This window comes from Pelodiscus sinensis, chromosome 18 (assembly GCF_049634645.1).
Source record: "Pelodiscus sinensis isolate JC-2024 chromosome 18, ASM4963464v1, whole genome shotgun sequence".
Classification (NCBI taxonomy): Eukaryota; Metazoa; Chordata; order Testudines; family Trionychidae; genus Pelodiscus; species Pelodiscus sinensis.
In genome coordinates this window covers 16790842-16808523 of record NC_134728.1, presented here as the reverse complement: position 1 = coordinate 16808523, position 17682 = coordinate 16790842, and the positions used below count along the sequence as shown (strand labels likewise).

Below are 17682 nucleotides of genomic sequence, written 5' to 3'. Positions count from 1 at the left end.
GCTGATACCAATACAGATATGAGGAAGTAGAAGCCCAAGCCACACCAATTTTCAAAGTATTCACTATACAGAAGCTGATGTTCAAATATATGAATCTTTACCACCAGCATCATACACGTCCTTCTCTTCTGGAACAAAGTCATGAATATCTATAACAGAAATTAATACGATCAAATAAAAAATAAATGCTTGTTTGTAGTCTATTGGAAGAATTTCATGCAACTTCAAAAATTCTACATAGAGCAAGTCAATATAAAGCCTCAAAAAAAGCTAAGACAATGATGGACATATTTAGGACATGATTAAGGATGCCACTTATATGGCATCTGAGTTAAGAGATAATATGAACATCACCTGGAAAGAGGAAAATGAAACATGACACTTAAGAATGGAGAACAGCCAAATCCATCAGTTTGACAAGCCTGAACATATCAGCGAACATAGAAATAAATGGGGGAAACTGGCGGACACCATATGCACCTTAGGGAGAAGGGTGGATAAAAAGAATGTTTGAACGCTTAGGACTGGAGAACAGTTAATGAAAGTTCTCATACTGTAATTTTACATACACTTATGCAATCTAACGTATCTATGAAGTTTAAGTCAGCCATTTCCCTCTTTGGAGCCATGTCCAACTGGAAAGAATAGCAGTGAATGACTATTAATAACTTCAACCATTTTGAAGTCTGTACTATAGAAACAAGAATTTTATCTCTGAAGGTACTCAACAGAGACCTCTGTTGTCTCTCAAAACGTTAAAGAGACACTCTACACAGAATGTCTGCATCTTTTAACCAAGAAGATCAAAAGGTATAAGCTTGCATAATTTTTCACAAGCTGAGCAGTGGTGAATGCTAGTGTGTCCAATTCTTGGCATTTTGATTACAATGATACAAGTTAAGGATTTGTTTTTAAAAGTCCCTAAATTTTGACTGCCAACTTTTCCTTTTATCATTTGGGCAGAATGATGGAAAGATTTTGTATAATCCATGAAAGAGTATACTTGAGGCATCATGAAGAAGCAAAACACATGGTAAGAACCATCAAAAACAGCTATACTGATCAATCAGTGTTTAAGTTATGATTCATGGCAGCAGCGAAATGTGAGGATGCAATTCCATTAAGGCAAGAAAAATCCTGTATTTAAACTAGCACAAAACCTTTACCTTCCAAATTAGCTATCTTGTTCTCTCCACACAAGGCAGGTAGCCTTAGTAAAGCAAGATAGTTTAAAGCTGATTTCATAGGACATATTATATTTAGTTTTCTTAATTCAATTTGGAGAAAAAAATAGTCTTTACAAGAATGTAACAGGATGTCAGCCCTTCTTAGTGGATAAGAGTTAGTCAGCTTCAGTTCCCTATAACTGAGACATAACTGCTTTCCTGCCAAAGATATCCAAAAACTGCCCCAGAACTTCCAGTATGGGGAAACTTATATCCCTTTAGACTGTACAGCTGAAGAGATCATAGGAATAACCAAAGTTACTCTTTGCCTTGGTAAATTACTTTTTTGCTTGTGGAATAAAAGGTCCTTTGAGGAACCAGCATTGGAAAGAGATACTTGCAGTCAGATGGGCAGCACTGGCAGGCCCTCAGACCCCTTTTTCAACAGCAATCTGAGCAGAATATGCACTCAAGCAAGAGACATTAAGTGAGCATCATTTTTCATGTATCACCTGAATTTGGACTTAATGGTTTTCAACGCTTATCTAAAACTGTTTGCTGGTTTCACCATTTAAAAAAGTTCATAGTCTCTAAATCAAACTCCTACCCCCCTCCCCCCCCCACACACACACACTCCAACCACAAAGTGAGAGACTGATGGTGCAAAAAAAAAAAAGCCACCACAAAACAAACAAACACAAAAAACACACATGCCAGAAAACAAGACAGGACACAGATCTAGTTGCTTATTTTCTATTCAGGAAGAAGATATTAGAGCAGAAACCTGTAGCTTGTCCATGCTCTACAGAGATGTGTGACAAATCTGAACTGCCCCACATATCCAAGACATCAATGTATTAGTATCAAATTAATGGATGTATGCAATAAAGAGAATAGTAGTATATTATGAAGTAAAAGCTTGCAAATCTAAATTGCATTGTACACTATTCTACAGCAGTGGGATTTTAAAGAAAGGCCCCCAAAATGTTGATCTTTAAAAGTATTAGACAGCAATGTGAAGTTTTATTTTACTAGGGAGGAAAAATGAATACCACAACAGCCAGTTAAAACCACAAGTCTGTGTATCTAATTTATACTACCCCTCTCCCCCAACACACCATACACTCACAGTAAAATAGCAAACTACACGTGGTTTTCAGTACCAACACTCTCCCCCCACTCCTCACCACACCTCTAAATAAATATCTACATAGAAACCGGCATAAATCAGGAACCTCCATAACAACTCTTTCGAGAAAAGAACAAGACTCAATACAAAGTAAAGTTGGGATACTTGAATAATGACCAGTCTTTAGTTATCTATAGAATGTCAGAATTGTACTTACACATTTTTCGGTGCAATAGGTTAGTATGCCTATTATGCATAAACAAAACCAGACTTTGATACTTTTATTTACATAAAGCCTATTGTATCTATTAGGAAAATAGTTACCCAGTCAATCATTCACTCGCACCCTTTATTTTAAAAAGCCACATAAGTCCCTAAAGCCCAAGTTCTCAAAATAGGATATGCCAAATATTCCACATATTATATACAATTATGATATTTCTTCTTATACTTTCTCTTGAAATATACCATTAAAGGCCATTTGGTAACTGATCCCATCTTCTGCAAGGATTTAAAACTCATTCTACTTAGTTAAAATCAGTACCTTTATAACCTTTTCTCAGCTGCTTTCATTCTTATTGGTTCCTCACCCAACACATACACTGCAAACACCATGCCACCAGTTTAAATCTCCAATTAGAAAGATAACTAATGTCAACTTTCTAGACTCAACAAATATACCAACAAAGAATAAAACGAGATATAGCAGCATAATAGATTCATAACTTTTTCCCCCTCAATGAAGTCATATGACCATAATGAAGGTATTGCAAGACTGTATCTATCTATTTAACAAGTACCAATCTTGGCATATGATTTTGTTTTAATCAGCAATGAAGTGAACATTTAAATTTTATTCTACTTCAAACTGTTTCAGTTTTATTTTTGTTTTATAAAGCAAACTTGTTTCCAAATCCCTCAAGAATCACTTCCTTCTGGTGACACCTACGAGAAATTTCGCAACTAAATGCAGGCTGAGAGGCAGTAGTGTATAGTATAAAATATATATTTTAGACTTGTATGTAGTTTGATTGTATCCTATACCCTCCTATCTTAGGTTGTAAAGTTATTGGGACATGAACCATGTCCTTCTATGTGACTGCACAGTACCAAGCACAACAGGGTCCTAATCCTGCTCATGCAATAGAAAAAGAGCTTCTGAGCTTTTTAAAGGTCACTTCAGTTGCAAAAGTGAAAATGCTGAAGAGTCCATTACAAGTAAATAGCATGTTTGAGACAATTTGAAACAAATGTATTATGTAAAGCAGAAACAAGCATCTTATTGGACTCCTGACAAATAAAGATAGGGTGGTAAGCCAGGTTAATGGCTCCCCTCTCGCAGAAATATGCTATTTTTACTATATTTTTTAAAAAGGGAACTGTTAGGTATTAAAGAACTTTAAATGAGATAAGCGTAACACTGGCAAATATCCTTAGTTATTTAATCATCCTGAAAGCAGTGTGGAAGAGTGTGTGAGAGTTCAAAGGTCAAACTCTTCTTCCAGATTCTCCTAAAGAAAGAGAAGAGAACTTTACCTCTAAAGGGTAAGAAAAAAAACCCAGCTGTTTGCCCACTCATCAGCAACAGTTTTAATATTTTTTTGAAGTATAGAGTATTCTATACTTTGTATGGAAGTCTTGTACTAAGACATTCATTGCATCAAGAATCAGGACAGGAAAGATTGACATAAAAAGGTTACATCCCTCAGAGCTTCTTAATTACAAAACCTCAGGTTCTTGTTACTCAAAATGTACAGTAATCCCCATTTTGAAAGTTAAGTGAAATCAAGAGTTTTCTTTTGAACCACTTTTGCTGTTCAGTGATAACTTACACTTAATTTTTTTTGGTTTTAAAAACCCCAAGCAATCTTATCTATGCAACTTTAAATTCACAACATTATGAAATAAGATAGTTTTGACAAATATTTTGAATATTAGAAATTAGTGTTCAGAAGGTAGTTCTGGGTTTAAAGAAATCTAGAAGCTAAAATGAAGTAACCTTGTGTCAGATGGTCTGATAAAGATGCTGAAGTTGATTAGCTTCCTCTTTCTACCCACCCTCACTGCTTGTCTTCACCTTCCTTGCTTCTCTCTTCCCCCCTACCAAAACAAAGCAAAAACCCCTGATCTATCAAGTCCTGATCCAAATCTCTGAAGCTAGAAGCTTATTATAGTAGCCTTCTTTACAAGAAACACAGGACACTAGTTTTATTGTAAACAACCCCGAAAATTTCACACCCTTTTTGAACAAAAATGTCTTTTCATTTTGACAAATAAGGTAGATCAAGAATATGCTGATTTACATTAAACCTCTGTGTGTGTATATTTAAAGTATATGTAGTATCTGAGAATATGTTTAGTAAAGGAAGTGAAAAAGGTCTCAATGTAGTGAGCTTTAATGAATTCTTTAAAAATAAACTGATTACAGCATGGTAAAGTTATTCTTGTAGATTTTACAATCAGTTTTCAGAAAGAGAGAGTCCAGTCAATGTAGTAGTATTTGTCTCACTGGAAATTCTGTATAAAACATCTACCTAAAATAAACAAGACTTCTCGGCAAGAATCATCATTAAGCTGCCATTAAGGACACACCTTAAAGTTCTTACCACACAGTAAGCAAGTACAAACTAGTGGTGAACGTTTGCTACTTTTTGAGTGAAAAGTTAAGAGATAAATACTGGATTTAACAACAGATGCTAAGAGAATGTTTTTAAATACAAGTTTATTTTCATGCTAACATTTAAACAGTGCATCTCACACTAAAAAGTTACCCGTTATATTCATAATATATCATATGAACATTCTAACTTACTTGACACCACCACACAATACTAAAAAGGTAAAATGCCTTCCTGCTAAGAACACTTCTGCTCCAGCACTGGAAGGCAGCTGTTATCCTGCCTTTTCTTTTGTTGTGCTTAATCTCACGTCAAGTCATTTAGGCAACTCCAAAGTGATGAAGACATAACTGAATCACCCTTAACTAAAATCAGATCTACTGTTCTTAAATACCAATACTACACATCAATGATTCCCAAAGACCTAACTTTCCCACCTCCATCCAACCCCACAAAAAAAAAAAAAAAAAAAAAAAAAAGTAAAACATACACAAATCAGTAACTCCAGCATAGGCAATAGTTTGCCTGGCTGTAGGTCAAAAAAAATAATTATTGATAATAGCCACATTTATAAGGAGGAATAGCAAATAACTTCAGAACTTAAAACTTACAACCTGAAATTTCAATGATTTCCAAGAAAAGGCCAAAAGATGTAATGAATTTCAAATATTAAGTCTAGAGATTCAGTATTCTCTATAATATAGAAGAGCCGTTAATATTAGATTAATGAAGTCATTAATGATCCATCACGAACTAGCATTGCTACAGATATTAAATATTTACTCCGTTTCACAAAGCTAGTAGGATTTTAAAAACATACTACTTGACTCTTCTTCCTCCCTTTGCTGAAGAATGTAGTTTCCTACTTATTTGCAATTGCTCTTTCATATTATCCAGGAAAATGTTTAAATACATCACAAATTAAGAGTATTACTTTGATTCCCAAACCTAACTTAATAAAAGAGCTCTTAAGAGTAATAAAACATGGCGTGAAAGCATTTGCAAGCTATTGTTATAGTCCTGTGTTCTGATACCTTTGCAGACACAAAACCAGCCCCCAACAATGTAAGCACTGGTCAGCAAGTCAATGCTTGCTATTCAACTTGTAGTTAGGCGTTTTATTTCTGCGTCTTCCAGATCATATCAGTCCTACATTCAAGGCCTAATAAAATGTGAAGAATATCTTCTCTAATTGCATTTGAAACTGCGTTATTTCCCCGTTCTCTCATACACACTTACAGAAACTTCCCTTTTCACATACTTCTATCACAAAACATCTCCCTGCATCTACTTAGTTCCTATTTCTATTTTTGCTTTGCACTAGATCCTTCTAGTGCTGCCTCTCCTCATACCCACCGAGTGGAAACTGATGTAGATTATAAGCTTTCAAGGTCATTTTACAAACAAACTACCACCGATACCTTAAAATAATTCAAAAAACCTTTAAACACACTAAACGAAGCCCTTTTCAAATTCAAACTCCTTTCATCAGTAGATCAATAACTCAACTTAAAGAGATTTTGTTGGCTACCACTTCAGAACTATTACACTTCAATTCAAACACTTACAAGAAGTCACACACCATATTTTATAGGATGGCTCACTAGAGCCCATACAGAAGAGCTTGCTTTGGCTTTAGAATTTCTGTATGTGAAACAAAACCAACCCCCCCCCCCCACACACACACACACACGGAATAGAAATACATACAATCATTTTTTAAAAACCCAATATCGCCCAACGGATATTAAGAAAGGGGAGTGAAATCAAATCTCCGAACACTTAAAGAACTGTATTGTCCTCGTTTGGAAACGTCTTTTGTTGTTGTAGAAACCAGTGGGGGTTTATTTATTTATTTTTAAAACTTCCTATTTCCCATAGTTTAAAGCAAAAGAAAAGAAGCACAATACCCAATACATCATCAGGAGCTTCTCAGACTTCACATATCAGGCAGTAAAATGAAACAAAAAGAAACTGACAAGACTGATCAATAAACTTTTCATTACCAAATCTCTTCTCCTCCGCCCCCCGATAAGCCACACACACTACAAACCAAACCCTTCTTCCAGGAACATCCCTGACTCACAAAGAAATGTTCTCTTCTCTTCCCTCCCGCCCCCCCCCCCCCGAAAAAAAGTCGACATTTTGAATATTTAAAACAAATACCCAGGTATATAATGGAAGTTTGAAGCACCTACTTACACAGAGTAAGTGGGAGAAGGGGGGGCACGGAGGGAGGGGATCCCAAGCTGCAGAGAGGGAAATCAGAGATCGACAACTTTATAGGTGGGAGGGAAAAGACGAGAGAAGAGTCTTGCTCTGCCTTTTTTTCCTTCCTCCTCTTCCTCCCTCCCAAGGGGTTCTGGGATGAAGATCAGCCGGGTGGGGCGGGGGGGGGGGAGAGAGTAAAGGAAGAGATTTTTTTACCTGCTGTTCCTTCTCAATTGCCGGCTGGAGGATGAAACGGACAAACACGAGAGTTGGGGCTTGAATGAAAAAAAGAAAGGGAGGGATGGGGGGCTGTTGTGCTTTACTTCCACACACCTGCCCCTCTTTTCGCCTCTGCTCAGGTGGAGGGGAAGGGGAGGGTTATGTGCTTCCCCCCCCAACACACACCTGCCCCCCAACTGGGGAAGAACCAATACCTCTCCCCCACCTCCTGGAGAAAGAAGGAAGGCGCCAAGATACCACGGTGATGGGCCACCTCACGGATTTAAGATGCAGAACAACGCCCTATCTCCCGCGCCTGCTCCTTCTGGGGGAGGGGTACGTCCTCTTCGCATGAGGCCCCCCCATGTATGCACACCCCTCCCCCTTCTCACGAGGGGGTGCTGTGGGTCCCCTGAGAAGCTGGGACCCCGTTGGGGGGTGTCCTGAGTTGAACGCCCGCCCTCACCTGGGAGCGAGTCGCCTCCCCAGCCGGCATCCTGCGGGGGGGGGGGGGGGAAGAGAGGGCAACAGCGCCGCGAATGCTGCTGAAAGGAGCCCAGGCTCGGCTGCGCCAGCGCGCTCGGGCCACTGTTTGTAATAAATTACTCCCCTCCACCCGCAGCTGTTGTGCCGCCCCCCCCCTCGAGCCACGCCCCCTCTCCGTAGCCCCGCCCACTAGAAGGCCCCTCCCCTTGCTTTTCCTTCTTCAACCGCCTTGCAGCGCTCCACTGGGGGTGGAGCTAGGGAAATGTAAAGGGGGGAGGTTGGGGAGGAGAAGAGAAAGAAACTAGGGAGTTGGCTGGAGAGATAGTGGCGGTAGAACAGATAGGGGAGGTGTAGGGGGCAAAAGGGGTGGAGCAGAGGGCAGGACAGGGAGGGAATGTAGGAGAAGGGGCAAAAGGGGAGCAGTTGATATGGAGGGGGCAGAAAAGGGAAGACTCAAGGGGGAGGAAGGGAGCAGATGCAGAGTGCAAAATATTTTTTAAATTGTAAATACATTGAATAATTAGTAGGTTAGGCTGGAAAGAGACATAAACTGCCCTTAAAGTGCTAAGGAATAATTGCTCCTTTTTGGCCTGATTCCCAGGGGTGCTGTGCAACTACAGCTCTTGTTGACAAAAAGGGGTGCTCAGCTCCTCTGAAAAATCAGACCAATCTTTAATTTTGCTGTGGAATGGGGGCCATTAACACCATTTGAGTTGTTTTCTTTGTGCTATCCAATAACTCCATTTTGAGGGAGCTGTGTAAGAATAGGATTACTTGCTTCTATATTTCTCTTAAATGGCTAAGAAATCAAGGGCAAATTAGTTTTCATTCTTTTATGTGTTTTGTAATTCAGGAAGATAGCTATCTTCCTGAATTACAAAACACATAAAGGAACTATTATTCTAGTATATTGTAAGGCTTTATATATATTATACACAAGCACACAATATAATCTAGATTAATAGTCCACAATAGCAGTATTATAAGGCTCATTGTTTTGCTAACTTCCATTACACTATACCATGGTAAATGTGAATAACATACATGTGAGTTTTTCATTAGCTTCCTGTTGTGATCATTCTGGGAAAACAGAGACATTTTTTTATCTTGCTAGTAGTCTCCAGATGACCACTGGCTACTGCAGAATAATTAAAGTTTAGAACAGATTCACATTTTTACACAGCAGAGAAACACACCCATATAAAAGAAGGCAGCAGATACACAATGTACTGCGAGTCATCACAGTCTTGCTTAAGAAAATTAGTGAAAAATTAATGAAAGAGGATTTTGGAACATACCTAGTGGAAAGAAATGGTAACACTAAAAGAAAAGAGAACATGAGCTTATTCCACACTCTTGCAACATATGATGGTTGCTCAAATAAACTTACTCAGTTGCTGATGTTGGTGACTTATGTTTCTTTAAAAAGATTTTAGCCTGTACTGTATGCCAAAGTGGAATAAACTCAGTAAAGAAGCAAGTAAAGGAGAGATAAAATAATATTTAAGTGTCTGTGCTCCAACTGTGTTTTAGATGCTATAATTAAATCGAACTCATAATACTGTTAGCAAAGCATTTAGCAGTCTCAGCTGGCCCCTGATGTTAGCACCTTATTGAAGTGAATGATGTGAGGGAGGAGTGAGTTCCCAGTTGGGTTGCTTCTCTTGTTTTCCTGGAGACAGTTTAAGAGACTTGAATTACAGCTCATTGAAATCAGTCCTACACTTCAGTGGGCTTTGGATCAGACCCATGTTTCTAATAGGCCCTATGTGTATCATTTTAAAATTATTCTGTTTTAAACAGAGGAAATCCCTAACGTTGATGCACTAAAACTGATGTGCTAGCTATTAATTTTTAAACCACAATTTGTTCTCCTAGCCAAAACTGGGCCCCAGTATTAAACTAGAAGGCTGTGTCTAGACTGGCCATTTTTTCCAGAAAATCAGCCGCTTTTCTGGAAAAACTTGCTAGCTGTCTACACTAGCCGCTTGAATTTCCGCAAAAGCACTGACTTCCTACTGTAAGAAATCAGTGCTTCTTGCGGAAATACTATTTTGCTCCCGTTCAGGCAAAAGTCCCTTTTGTGCAAAGCTTTTGCACAAAAGGGCCAGTGTAAACAGCTCAGATTTGTTTTCCGCAAAAAAGCCCCGATCGCGAAAATGGCAGTTGGGGCTTTTTTGCGGAAAAGCGCATCTAGATTGTCATGGATGCTTTTCCGCAAAAAGTGCTTTTGCAGAAAAGCGTCCGTGCCAATCTGACGCTCTGTTCCAAAAATGCTTTTTACTGAAAACTTTTCTATTAAAAGCATTTCCGGAAAATCATGCCAGTCTAGACGCAGCCGAAATGAAAATTGACAGTGGTGTAAATTAAACAGTCGTAGGATCAAGCAAACACCTTTTTCAAACTTTTAATATGCTATCTTGCTTACCTGGATTTTTACCTCATTGATGGCTCTGAGCAGAGGAAATGACAGTTACTGGCAGACAAAGAGCTATTCTACTGGATGGTCTTTAAAGAACAATGCTTTCCCTACTTGTGTTCTGTGTTTCATTAGTCATTGGCTTGGGGAAAAATCCCTCTAGTGTAGCCTAGGCCAGTGGTCACCAACCAGTAGATCGGGATCTACCGGTAGATCTTAGAGCCTCTGACAGGTGATCCTAACCGGTTTGGCAGGGAGACTATCAAGCACTGGCACTTCAGCTGCCCCTCCTACCACTGCCCAGCTGCTCCTGCCCTGAGCCTCAGAGCTGCCCCTGGGAGCTTCCTGCTTGTTGTGCAGGGTGGGGGAAACAGAGGCAGGGGTCATTGATGTCACACTGTCCCCCTCCTCTGTACCCCATATTTATAGAGTGAGAGCAGCGGGTCCTCAGCAAAGGGGTGGAGCAGGGGGATTTGGGTTTGAGGTAGATCCTGGACTGACTTAAATTCAAAAAGTGATCTTGTGCTTTAAAAGGTTGGAGACCACTGGCCTAGGCAATAGCTTGATAACAAGGGCTAACTTTAAAAGTTTATTTATATTCCTATATCCTAACCCTGTAAACTGCTCAGAGAGGAAGACCCCCTGTTCCCACACGGAGCCCCTCGAAGTCAAAATATCCCTATATGGATCATCTTACAGGATTAGGCTCTTTGAATTGTTAATGCAGAGTATTGTTTCAATGGGTAGGTTTTTTTGTTTGTTCTTTTTTGCAACTTTAAGCCTCAATTTTGCCACTAACTTTGTGAAGAGTCTCAGTGGAAGTTTTGGGGGATGCGGTGGTTGACCAAATACAGACTTAAATGCAGGATCAGCCTTTTAGGTATTTTTTTAACTCTATTATTTATTTAGTGAGGTGTTTGTGCACCTTTATAGAATTTTGTAGCATGTTGCCGGAACTTCAAGATGGCAGCAACATAACAGAGCATTAAGTAGCATACTGTAGCCTTAATCTTTGTGTGTGACTGTGCTGCCAACTCCAAATGTTTTAGAGCTTTTAACATTCATATTTGCAAGTTTCAGGAAAACACCATATATCATGAGACACAATAAAATTGCAAAAGTTGGCAACATTGCTTGAGCTAGAGACACATAAACAAGCGTTGGGGTTTTTTTCCGTTTGTTTGTTTGGTTGGTTTTTTTTTTTAAACTCTTCTGGGATGAAATCTTGCTTTAATGATTTGAAGGGGGATGGGTGTTCCATTGATCTCACTGGGATCAGGCTATTACCTATAGTGAGCGTAAGCATGATGTAAGAGGAAATACAGAAGCTGCATATATTTGAGTCCATTATGATATGCAATAACTGGAGAAAAGATTGTGATATTGCAATGCTTCTTTATATATAAATTTTAAACATAGGCTCCAGTCCTGCAAACGTATGCATAACTTGTTTGACATGAGTAGTCTTCTGTAAGGATACATTTACTCTGCACACTTATTTTGGAATAAGCTATTCCAGAAGAAATACTCTGAAATAGCTTATTTTGAAATAGTGTATCTATATTATGAGGAAATCTTGAAATCAGTCCGAGGTAGGCTACCCTAATGTGGATGCACTACCTCGATTTAGAGCATCAGGAAGCACTGGAGAGTTATTACTTTGAATGGCCTTAGGAAGGAGCTATTTTGAAATCGCAGCAGTGGAACGTCCGCAATACAGCTATTTTGAAATAGCAGTTTTGGAAGAGGTATTATTCCTTGTGGAATGAGATTCACAGAAATTGGAATAAGCTGTCCGTTATTTCGAATTTATTTCGAAATAACGGAATTGCTGTGTAGATGCTTGCATTGTTATTTCAGAATAACGGCTGTTATTCTGAAATAACTGTGCTGAGTAGACGCACCCTAAATGAATGCCATTGCTCACATGAATCGTTTGTAGAAGTGGGGTCTAAACATGTAATACCACCACGGACCATATTCAGCAGTCCATTGAAGCAGATGCACTTCCTGCTGATTTTAATGGAACCTCAGTCTGCAGAAACAAATTTTGCTACATGTGTGGAAGAGCACCACAGAATAAAAGTGTACAGTTAACTTCTGTCCTTGAGATATGAGAGCATGTGAAGTTAATGTAAACAGAGCCCTGCATGCATGCAGGAGGCCCCTGAGATGCGACTGCCTGAGTTCTGACTCCCTGCACTTACAACCATTTTTGTAAATGCAGAAGGGGCCAGAAACCCCCAACATACATCCTCGGACCACATTTACGATGGCACATGGTGCCTTCTGTAAATGTGGGTTCGAGTTACAATCCGCCCGACTTGCGACGCTTCCTCTGGAACCAATCACATCGCAAGTCGGGGGCCTCCTGCACAAAATTTGTATCTGTATCCACATCTATATCAGCAAAAATGAGCTGCAGATATTTCAGGGGTGGGCAATACTTTTTGCCCTGGGGCCACTTCAAAAATTTGGAAGGGGCGAGGGTCCTAAGCAGGAAGGGGCAATGCCTAAACTGGAAGGGGTGGGGTTACCCCACCCCCAGATAATGATTGGTCTGGGGGTGGGGGAGTACTTTTGCCTTCCCTTCCCACTAGGCATCCATGCCCTGGAAGAGGCTTGGCATGCCCCACCACTCCCAGGCCAATCAGGGGCGGGGGAGTATGGGAAGCCTCCTCCTGCCCTGCGAGGAGCACATGACACTTTGAAGTGCTGTGGGCTCCTCACAGGACCGCAAAGGTCCTTTTGCTCACCCCTGAGATACTTGCTTTATATTCACAGGTATCTGCAGATTTTCAGGGTTCTACACAGAATATGTGTATCTGCACTCCTATCCATAAAAATGGGCCACAGATGCAGATACCTAGATGTAAAGTGAATATGCACAGGTTTGCAGGGCTCTAAATGTAAATACAATTAAATGCCAGATCAGTGAATTTGGTTTATCTTCTGGTACAACTTGGCTTTGTTTATTTTGTTGTTTTGATTTGGTTTGTTTTTTAAAAGGCTGGCTAACTGTAGCATCCTAATCGATATTATAAATAGAAATGCAGGTCAGAGAGATCAGGTTATCAGCACACACAAAAAAAAAGTGATGAGTAAGAAAAGAGAAAGATTGTTTCCGGAAAACCAAAAAGCCCAGAATAGGTTAACACTTTTGTTAAATGCATCATATAGTAAAACATTAGACATCTGCAATGAAAATATTAGTTTTTAAAGATTAGTCATAATGGTCTTTGTGATTTATACTCGTGGCTCTGGAAATGTTTGATATGAGGGAAAGGGGAACCTGTGAAAATCGTATTTTTCTTACTTTTCTTTTGCCTTATGTTGAAGATTTTTGCTCTCTTTCTGCAATCACTGCAACAATTTGTGTTATGTATGAAGTGAACACTTCTAGACTAATGCACAGGGAGCACTGATAGGACAGTCTTTGTAGTGTAATGCTATTTGCTGATACATAGGCTCACCAAATTCAGTTTAGTCACAATCTAAAAAACAGCAGCAAACCCAGAAGAAAGATAATCTTCTTCCCACCACAGAGAAATAAAATAAGGTCGCTTCCCTTTCTATTTCCCTCTCCCATACAATCATTCAAAATCGTTTTTTTAAATTGCATTGCAACACTTTTAAAATATTTTAGTGTAAAGATCTTGGTATGTGCATCAAAGGGAAAGCACTGTCCAAGAGACAATTGACACCAGACCTTAAGCAACAAGAAGCCTTCACTCAAACTTAAGTCCATCACAGGTTAATGTAGATAATAGTTTTAAATAACTCACCCACCATAAGCTATAAATTATTCAATCTCTACCTCCGAGTAGAAAACCTGCTTAGTCACTGTTTCGGGTTGGGCCTCCTTTACTTTAGATTCATATTCAGATGGAATGGGATTTAAGATATCTGAACTTAATCTCACCTCTGCCACAGACATCCTGTATGTCTCTAACGCTGCCAATTCTTATAGTGTTATTGTGAGCCTCCCACAGTTTGGTGGTTTTTTTAAAGCCCCTGATCCTGGAGGCAAGTGATCAGAAGATTTGCTTTTATTTAAAAAAAAAAGTATTATTTCTAGCTCTCATGGTGGAGGAAATATTGAAGACATGATCCATGTGAAATCTAAAGGCTCAAATATACCAACATGTATTTTTTTTTTAAATATACCAACATGTATTTTTTTTAAAAAACACACCTCGTGGTATTGGGCACCTGATTCATTGTTTTTGACTATTTGGATCTTCATCTATATGCACCAATTTCTTTTTGTAACATTGATATTAATATTTCCCTCCCTCTCCAGTGTTGAAATTCATTCTTGTTCGTCTCAAATAGATATGATGATGGGGACCATTATATATACAAACATTCTTGTGATGAAATCTTTTGCAGTGCTTTGTGTACTTGTTTTGTTTGTTTTTTAACCTCTCTCTGTTCCACAAATTTCTTTTATTTTGGCAAGGAGTAAAAGAAAAGCCAATCCTGTCAGCTGACTTCTATGTTTTTGCCTCAAAGAGTAGTATGTTTACAGGAAATGCCTGCTACAGAGACAGTTCTGTAGCTAGACACAGTGTCAGATTTGACTAACATGCTCACATGATTAGGTTTACTAAGTGAGGACACAGATGACAGAGTGATGAGAGAGTTGCAAACAATCAGGCTTTTGCAACATCGGTTAATCCAAGAAGCAATTTTATGCTGTACCTCCTTACTGATTCTGTAACCATTCATGAGGTTACACGTCCCCTCCCCCACCAAGAATGTGCCTCCCTGCTGTATTAGTAACTATCTCTTCAACTCATATTCAGTTACCAGTCTCCCTCTATAATCAGCAGCAGCTTTTTTTTTTTTCATTCTAGACCAAAAGGACTACTGCAGTCTTTAAAAGTGCACTCATGTAGGTATTTTAATACTTGAATGTGTGGGTTCAGTTACATGATATGTAGTGAATTCAACATGAATGGTTTTATTTTTATCCTGCAAAATAAACTGCAGTTTGTTTCTTTCTGTGATATGCACGTGCTGTGAATGAAAATGCATAATTTCAAGTATAGGCAGGTATGTTTACAATAGCTTTATTTCATAATTTGAAGCTTTACATTTGTCTTTGATTTTTTTCTGATTCAGCATGAACTTTATTTAACAGTTTTGAAATATTGTGTCCTGTAACTTCCTTGTTTACTTATCACAATGTACATGACGAATTAAAGCAAATGCAAGCTGAGCTGTGATAAACATGTTTATTTTGAGACATTTACAAGTTATCATATTTCCTAAAATATTTGCCATTCTAGCAAACTCAAGCTTTTGACCTCCCACCTATGCCCCAAAGCTTTCTTTCTGCAATGGCAGCACTCCACTGTGTCTGCATATGTTCTGTTTTTTGCTGAGTTGTGTTTTTAACCTGCAAGGTATTTGGGGTCAGGATTCTGTTATTTATTCACCACAGAGTACCTGTACAATTAATACAAATAAACTGGGAAAATGTACATTTATGCAAAAAATCTGCCTGATGAAATATTTCAAAATGGAGATTATTAAACCACAGCTGTTGCTCAGAATTCACTCAGTACCTGAGACACTGATAACTATTGTTATTGGTCAGTTTCCAACTTTTTCCTAGTATCACAGGACCTTTATTCTGGATCTCAAGAGTCAGATCTGGGAACAGACTATTAATCCTAGCTCTTCCTTTTTGTCTGATTGGTTTGGGGGTTGCAATCCTCTTGCTGTTAATTTATAAAATCCTTTCTTTTGTCTATAGAAAATCAAGAACAAACAAGTTTATTATTAATAGTGACTTTTTTAATATTAAAGCTCAATTCCTAAAAATGTGTAATTATGGGACTACTCACATGTGACAAGGTAAGTACATGTGTAAATAGTTATGGGATCATGACCTAACATGTTACTAGTTTCATGAGCCTGTACATTGAAGTTCTATATTTGTTTACAGAATAGAGAAAGTGCAGTACAGATTTCTTCATGCCATCCTACCAGTATATGTATAATATTCATAACAAAAGTAGATGTGAAATCCATACCAAATTCCAGATCTGAACAACACAAAATATTGGGGAAGTTTTCATCTGGATCCACATCTAAATTTTGCAGCTCATATCTTTCTTTAAGTGAAATATAAAACTACTTAAAATCAGTTCTTCTCTCCTTTTATGTACTGTAAAATTAATCTGTTTTCCTCCAAAAATAACCATTGAATTAAACTTCAGGGCACTGATGGCTTACACTGGAAAGTTTCTTTAATTGCATGTTTTGATGTTAAAAAGAGACTTAATTTCATCACAGCTACAACAATATGCACAAAATAAAAAACAACACAAAAATGATGGAAGTACGGTATTCACACAAAATTTCACAAAACTCCCTAATTCTGGAGGAGCCACCTCAAAAAGAAAAGGTACTGGGGCTATAGTCCATGATATATTCCCTTTACGTTCAAAGGCTAAAACTGCCCAAAAAAATTAAAAAGCAACAATTACTGTTACTTGCGATTTTATTTTTGTGACATGGGCTGAGGTCTTTAGGAACTAGACTGAGGACACCAGTTCAAACAAGGAACAAATGTACTTTAAAATAGCAGTAAGGGAGAGACTTGAGATTATGTGTGCATGTTAATTTAGAGTTAAGAAAGTATTCATTTTATGTGTAAGAAACTCAAGGTTATATGAGATGTAATCCCTAGAGTTAGAATGTGGTGAGATTTTCAGTCTTACTCTAGCAAAAATATTTACCTTAGAAGCTGCCCTCTTGCTCAACTGAAGTGCCACTGCAGTATTTATTGATAGGATTCTAGGTCAAAGAGGATGGGATGCAAGAGGGACTTTTAAACAATAATAATAATTAATAATAAACTTTCATAATATTAAAATTAATCTGTCTTTCATAAACTAGAAGTAGCTGTCGTGTGTTAGTTTGTAAACTGCTGTGAGAGTGAAATGTGCTATATAAATGTAAGATGGTATTGATCAATTTTGAAGAGGCATTACAATTCTCATAGGCCTTTAGCATTCTTTCTCCCCATAGTCTCATAGCAGAAAGAATTCCCTGAGCTCTGTCTGTTTGTTTGTATTTTTCTTACAGTTGCTGCTGTCCCTTCATCAGCAGTTCTCTCTCAGTGCAGCAAAAATACTGGTGCTTCTTCACATTTTGAATGCCATGCAGTTGGTATGACAAAAATGTGCATTTGAAAGGATATAAAGACATGAGTGACTGTTTAAAATGGGGCATTAGCATGACAGTTGACAATGGCATGGTAAGCTGTTAGATCCCACTGGTTTCTAATGCTTGGTAATGAGCACAAGTATTCCTTGAGCAGGGTCAGAGATAGTTGCCTTAAATGTTCTTTACATAGACATTGGATATATTTCACATTTTGAACACACTATATATACATTTGTGTACCTTAGGCACACA

At 38.4% G+C, this 17682-nt stretch overlaps 1 protein-coding gene across 11 annotated transcripts in view; it reads right to left on the bottom strand.

The window, feature by feature from the left end:
• Window positions 1-7936, bottom strand: part of ZNF217 (zinc finger protein 217) — a 101458-nt gene extending 93522 nt beyond the window's left edge. For 6 of the 11 annotated variants that reach the window (XR_012896514.1, XR_012896513.1, XR_012896515.1 and 3 more), the window contains exon 1: window positions 7341-7802. The gene's annotated coding sequence lies outside the window, so the exon portion shown is untranslated. The other 5 variants (XM_075901180.1, XM_075901181.1, XM_006129421.4 and 2 more) reach the window with 5 other exon arrangements.
• Between the last annotated feature and the right edge of the window lie 9746 nt (window positions 7937-17682).